The sequence below is a fragment of the Ambystoma mexicanum genome, chromosome 1p (assembly GCF_040938575.1).
Source record: "Ambystoma mexicanum isolate Mex_15411 chromosome 1p, UKY_AmexF1_1, whole genome shotgun sequence".
Lineage (NCBI taxonomy): Eukaryota > Metazoa > Chordata > Amphibia > Caudata > Ambystomatidae > Ambystoma > Ambystoma mexicanum.
Window position 1 is genome coordinate 6,326,534 of NC_090921.1, and position 6,963 is coordinate 6,333,496.

Sequence of the window (6,963 nt, forward strand, 5' to 3'; positions counted from 1 at the left end):
CGTCTAGGTCATATCTGTCCCTCCTGTTCCCCAGCTGCTAGCCCCATTTTCTTTGTGCCAAAGAAGGAAGGTGATCTACGCCCGTGCGTGGACTATAGACGGTTGAATGCCATCACCATCAAAAACAGGTATCCTATTCCACTCATTTCTACGCTGTTAGATAAGTTAACGGCCGCTTCTATCTTTACCAAGTTTGGACTTGAGAGGGGCGTACAATCTGATCCGCATGCGGCATGGGGACGAGTGGAAAACGGCCTTTTGTTCTCGACAGGGGTTGTTTGAGTACACCGTGATGCCCTTTGGGCTCTGTAACGCTCCTGCCACATTCCAACGCTTCATCAATGATGTATTATCTGACATTCTTGATGTATTCGTGGTGGTCTATTTAGATGATATCTTGATCTTCTCATCCTCTCTGGATGACCATATCGGGCATGTAAGAGAAGTCCTCTCTCGCCTCAAAAGAAACGCCTTGTTCGCCAAACCCGAAAAGTGTTTGTTTCATTCTCAAGAAGTAGAGTTCCTGGGTTTTCACATTACACCCGGTGGGTTGACCATGAATCAGACAAAAGTGCGTGCAATCACGGAGTGGCCTACCCCCGTCAAACTCAAACAACTCCAATCGTTTCTCGGCTTTGCCAACTTTTACAGGCGATTCATCGCCGGCTTTTCTGCCATCGTTTCTCCCCTGACCGCCCTCACCAGCCCTCATGTCCCCTTCATCTGGACACCTGACCACCAAGGGGCCTTAGAGGCACTCAAGTCCAGGTTTGTTTCTGCCCCTGTGCTACAACACCCTTACCCGGAGATTCCGTTTGTTGTAGAGGCGGATGCCTCCTCTTTCGCGTTAGGTGCCATACTTTCTCAACCTTGTTCTGCTACTGGGCTTTTGCATCCTATAGCTTATCATTCACGGAAATTCTCGACAGCCGAGTCCCATTATACCGTAACAGAAAAGGAACTGTTAGCCATTAAGGATGCACTTCAAACCTGGCGTCACCATCTAATGGGGGCAAAGCATCAAACGGTGGTGTACACAGATCATAAAAACCTGCAGGATCTTGCCTCTCTGAAATGTGTGAACAGTAGGCAGGTGCGTTGGCATTTATTCTTCGCCGCATTCGATTTTGTGGTAAAGCATAGGCCAGCATTCGCTCATGGTAAAGCGGATGCACTTTCACGTTCTCCTGGGGGAGTATTGCTTTCCACATTTCCGGACACATTATTGGGAAAGGGCCATGTCATCTGCCTATGTACACCGACCCCAACCATGCTTACCACGATTAAAGATTGGACCTGCCAACACCGGCACATACTCACTGAATGGGACATTACACTTCAGGAGGGACTGCCATTCATTCAAGGGAAATTATTCCTCCCCACTAGCGATGTATGCAATCAGGCACTTGCCTGGTCTCATGATGCTGCCATCAACGGACATCCAGGGCAACAACGTACCTTGGAGTTATTACGACGTTGGTGTTGGTGGCCGTCAATGGGAAGGGATGTAGCGAACTATGTAAACACCTGTGCGATCTGTGCCCAATGTAAATCACGCAGGGGACGTCCTTTGGGTTTGCTCCAACCTCTACCCATTCCCCCCAAACCATGGCACACGGTCTCTATGGACCTTATCACAGACTTACCCCGCAGACAGGGGTATGATACCATCTGGGTCATCGTTGATTCTTATACTAAAATGGCCCGTTTCATTCCCTGCACTGGCGTGCCATCAGCCCCGACCTTGGCCCGTTTGTTTTTTAGGTCTGTCTTTTGTCTTTTCGGCCTCCCACAAGTCATCATATCAGACCGTGGAGCACAATTCACGTCCTGTTTTTGGCGTTCTCTGACCAAGCTCCTGGGTATTGATGCCCGCTTCTCCTCGGCCTATCACCCGGAAAGTAATGGACAGACGGAAAGGGTGAATCAGGCTCTAGAACAGTTTTTGCGCTGCCTGACCCTTCAGTATCAAGACTCCTGGTTCGATCTGCTCCATCTCGCTGAATTTGCCTACAATAATGCATGGCACTCGGCCACCGGCTTTTCTCCTTTCTATTCCATGTATGGCCAACACCCACGCACCCTTCTACTTCCGGACTTTCTTTCTGCCACCCCTGCTGCTACTGCTTGTGCCCGCGATCTAACTGAGGTTCATGCCCAAACCATGATCCATCTCCGTGAGGCACAGACAGCTATGAAGAAGAAGGCAGACAGGAAACGAGCAGTAGCACCTGTGTATCATGTAGGGGACCGTGTTTGGTTGTCAACTCGCCATGTACACATCCCTGGCTGTCGCAAACTTCTGCCCCGCTTTGTCGGCCCCTACAGAATTGCTAAAGTCCTGAACCCTGTAGCCTTGCGCCTTGCTATTCCATCTGCTTGGCGTATACACCCGGTTTTTCATACTTCCCTCCTTAAACCATACCTTGCCCCTACCCGGGTCCATACTCCACCTGCTCCTGTTTCAGTCTCCACACCCGATGTCTTTGAGGTCAGTGCCATTTTGGGTTCCCGTCTGCACAGAGGTCGGCGCCAATACCTCGTGGACTGGTTGGGCTACGGTCCGGAGGAGCGCTCTTGGGTTCCATCTCGGGGCGTCCAGGCCCCGCTTCTTGTTGCGCGCTTCCATAAGGACCATCCCTCCTGCCCACAAGGTCGTGGGCCTTTGAGGGGGGACTCTGTTACATCTTCCACGTCCTCTACCTTACGAACTCCTATGTTTCCCACAGACTCACGTTTCCACACACCCACATTACGTAGCCCCCGATGCTTACCTCTGGGTGCGCAGACAAGGCGGCACCATTGCACTCGTCATGTCAGGGGGGTCCATGGCAGGCTTGGTGTCTATCGCCCTTCTCTCCGTTGGCAATGTAATTGGAGGTTCCCATTTGGCCGCAATCACCGTTGCTCGTGTGGACCTGATCGTCACGTGAGGAGACCAAACGCAATCGGTATCACGTGACGACCCCCACGCCTCAACGTTTCCTTGTTGAGCATCACGTGATTTTCTCCAATGGTTTAAATGCATTCAGAAACACCGAAACCTTGCTTCACAGCTGGTCTTTCTCTTGGACATTGCTACGCTTCGAATTTACCAGGAACTTTTGGTCACTCGACAGCGGTCTGCCTAAAGGATTGCTTTCTCTGAACCCTGAACTTGCCTTGATTAGCTCTGGAACTCTTGGTTTACTCGACCACGGCCTGATTAACGGATTTTCTCCACGAACCACGATTTTTGGAACCTGGGCCTATGACCTCTCACTAGGCGTTCGCCTGATCAAGCACTTCAAACTCCAGTGCTTACCATCATCATACCAGAGGTTGTGGAAACCTATCCGAACCCGAGCTCAGGTCCAATCACTCTCCTTCCTTTCCGGGTGGTCCTACAGTACACATACAGTACACATAGGTAAGAACGTTTAGTTTCTATTCCTAGATACTCTGTAAAATTGCATTTCGCCTTGTACTAATCCCTCCTTGCCTTACAGCGCTCAAAGGGTCCTTCCGGCAGTTCCTGACTCCAGACTCGACGAACTACCACACCTGTGGCCTCAAGGATTGCACAGGCAGTGTTCATATAATCGCCTGTGTGGTACTTGGGGGCGGAGGTATTCATATCTGCACGACCGGCAACTTTGTAACAAAGGGCTACCAACCTTAACCCTTTGTGCTGTGCATGGCCAGGAAGCTCATCATGTTCCAGGTGGTACGAAGAAAAACTGAGGCCTCCTGCATAAGGGCCGGTTATACCTCCAGAGAAGGGGCAGAGCCAACAAAGAAGAGCTTAGAAAGGGCTCTGGGCAGAGGGAGATCCTCTCAAAGGTAAGTACTGAGACAAGGAAGCGGGACGTGGAGGTAATGGCACTATGGAGGAATTTGCCTACAATAATGCATGGCACTCGGCCACCGGCTTTTCTCCTTTCTATTCCATGTATGGCCAACACCCACGCACCCTTCTACTTCCGGACTTTCCTTCTGCCACCCCTGCTGCTACTGCTTGTGCCCGCGATCTAACTGAGGTTCATGCCCAAACCATGATCCATCTCCGTGAGGCACAGACAGCTATGAAGAAGAAGGCAGACAGGAAACGAGCAGTAGCACCTGTGTATCATGTAGGGGACCGTGTTTGGTTGTCAACTCGCCATGTACACATCCCTGGCTGTCGCAAACTTCTGCCCCGCTTTGTCGGCCCCTACAGAATTGCTAAAGTCCTGAACCCTGTAGCCTTGCGCCTTGCTATTCCATCTGCTTGGCGTATACACCCGGTTTTTCATACTTCCCTCCTTAAACCATACCTTGCCCCTACCCGGGTCCATACTCCACCTGCTCCTGTTTCAGTCTCCACACCCGATGTCTTTGAGGTCAGTGCCATTTTGGGTTCCCGTCTGCACAGAGGTCGGCTCCAATACCTCGTGGACTGGTTGGGCTACGGTCCGGAGGAGCGCTCTTGGGTTCCATCTCGGGGCGTCCAGGCCCCGCTTCTTGTTGTGCGCTTCCATAAGGACCATCCCTCCTGCCCACAAGGTCGTGGGCCTTTGAGGGGGGACTCTGTTACATCTTCCACGTCCTCTACCTTACGAACTCCTATGTTTCCCACAGACTCACGTTTCGACACACCCACATTACGTAGCCCCCGATGCTTACCTCTGGGTGCGCAGACAAGGCGGCACCATTGCACTCGTCATGTCAGGGGGGTCCATGGCAGGCTTGGTGTCTATCGCCCTTCTCTCCGTTGGCAATGTAATTGGAGGTTCCCATTTGGCCGCAATCACCGTTGCTCGTGTGGACCTGATCGTCACGTGAGGAGACCAAACGCAATCGGTATCACGTGACGACCCCCACGCCTCAACGTTTCCTTGTTGAGCATCACGTGATTTTCTCCAATGGTTTAAATGCATTCAGAAACACCGAAACCTTGCTTCACAGCTGGTCTTTCTCTTGGACATTGCTACGCTTCGAATTTACCAGGAACTTTTGGTCACTCGACAGCGGTCTGCCTAAAGGATTGCTCTCTCTGAACCCTGAACTTGCCTTGATTAGCTCTGGAACTCTTGGTTTACTCGACCACGGCCTGATTAACGGATTTTCTCCACGAACCACGATTTTTGGAACCTGGGCCTATGACCTCTCACTAGGCGTTCGCCTGATCAAGCACTTCAAACTCCAGTGCTTACCATCATCATACCAGAGGTTGTGGAAACCTATCCGAACCCGAGCTCAGGTCCAATCACTCTCCTTCCTTTCCGGGTGGTCCTACAGTACACATACAGTACACATAGGTAAGAACGTTTAGTTTCTATTCCTAGATACTCTGTAAAATTGCATTTCGCCTTGTACTAATCCCTCCTTGCCTTACAGCGCTCAAAGGGTCCTTCCGGCAGTTCCTGACTCCAGACTCGACGAACTACCACACCTGTGGCCTCAAGGATTGCACAGGCAGTGTTCATATAATCGCCTGTGTGGTACTTGGGGGCGGAGGTATTCATATCTGCACGACCGGCAACTTTGTAACAAAGGGCTACCAACCTTAACCCTTTGTGCTGTGCATGGCCAGGAAGCTCATCATGTTCCAGGTGGTACGAAGAAAAACTGAGGCCTCCTGCATAAGGGCCGGTTATACCTCCAGAGAAGGGGCAGAGCCAACAAAGAAGAGCTTAGAAAGGGCTCTGGGCAGAGGGAGATCCTCTCAAAGGTAAGTACTGAGAAAAGGAAGCGGGACGTGGAGGTAATGGCACTATACCGCCAACCAACATAACACATTTGCCTTCTGTTGCGCCTTTATGGGACAGGGGCCCCTGGGGGGAAGTGACATCACAGAGGGACAAACCAAACGAGTGGGTAGGGGGAGAAGGGACTGGGAAAGGAAGCGGGACATGGTGGAAGGAAAAGAAAGTAATACAGCTGCTGTTCCCCACCTTATATTGAGTGCCCCATAGCGCGTGTCTCCTTACGCTCACATTTCCTAATAGACCTATATAGCACCTCTTGCCTCTTTCCCCTTCTCTACCCTTTACTATGGACAACCCAATGTAAATAATTTGGCTAAAATGTTGTAACGACACATTCTGAGCTCTAACTTTGTGTATCTCATTTGTCAATGTATACTGTTTACCATTCTGTAACTTTGTAAGCTTTGCATTTCCTTGCTGCGCCCTGCTACCTTCGGGTCAGGTGCGCTCTACAAATTGAATAAACAAACAACCAAAGCCCCCTCTCCCTGGTCAGTAGAGTGCAAAACCATCAGGAGGGAAAGCATCTCTCTGGTCACTCTCATACTCGTGCTGCTGCCCTTTCTTGCACAATCTCCTGTGCTGACTTCATGCACAAACAATGGTTAAGAAAAAGCAGAGGTCCACCTCTGTCATCTGGGGATATAGCTCAGTGGTAGAGCATTTGACTGCAGATCAAGAGGTCCCCGGTTCAAATCCGGGTGTCCCCTTCTTTTTATCATTTATTATTCTAAAACTTACTTTCTCAGTTCATTAAGAATTGCCTTTCTTTTCTGTGCAAAGCTGACATCCGTGAACAGTCGCTGCTCTGAAATGTGGAACTTTAAAATACTTTCTTAAATTTTCTAAATGGAAATATCTCTACGGTTGAAAACTCGAAAGAAGAACACATCACATCCATGTTTTTGTTTTTAGCTCTGAAGTCAGTATTTACACGGAGCTCTTAACACATAACATCGCTGCAAAGGTCACTTAACCTGCTGTGCTACCTATGCAGATTTCTTCTTTAGGACTCATCACTCAAATTACAAAGAATCCAGTCTCAGATGTGGTTCTCTGATCGTGAGCACTGCACTACCAGCAGTGCCATTCATATGCATGCCTTAAAAGAGTAGCGTCAGTGCCCACAGTCTCGTTTAAGCTATACATTTGGAAACTGAAAGCACAGGTGTTCCTACTTTCCCAACTCACTGGTAGGACGCGGCGGTAGGGGGGAGGCGACACTTGTAGCACA

The 6,963-nt window shown here is 50.1% G+C and overlaps 1 non-coding gene across 1 annotated transcript; it reads left to right on the forward strand.

The window, feature by feature from the left end:
- The first annotated feature begins 6,367 nt into the window (after window positions 1-6,367).
- On the forward strand, window positions 6,368-6,439 carry TRNAC-GCA (transfer RNA cysteine (anticodon GCA)). Its single transcript has one exon. It is a non-coding gene; the product is annotated as a tRNA-Cys (tRNA).
- The last annotated feature ends 524 nt before the right edge of the window (window positions 6,440-6,963 follow it).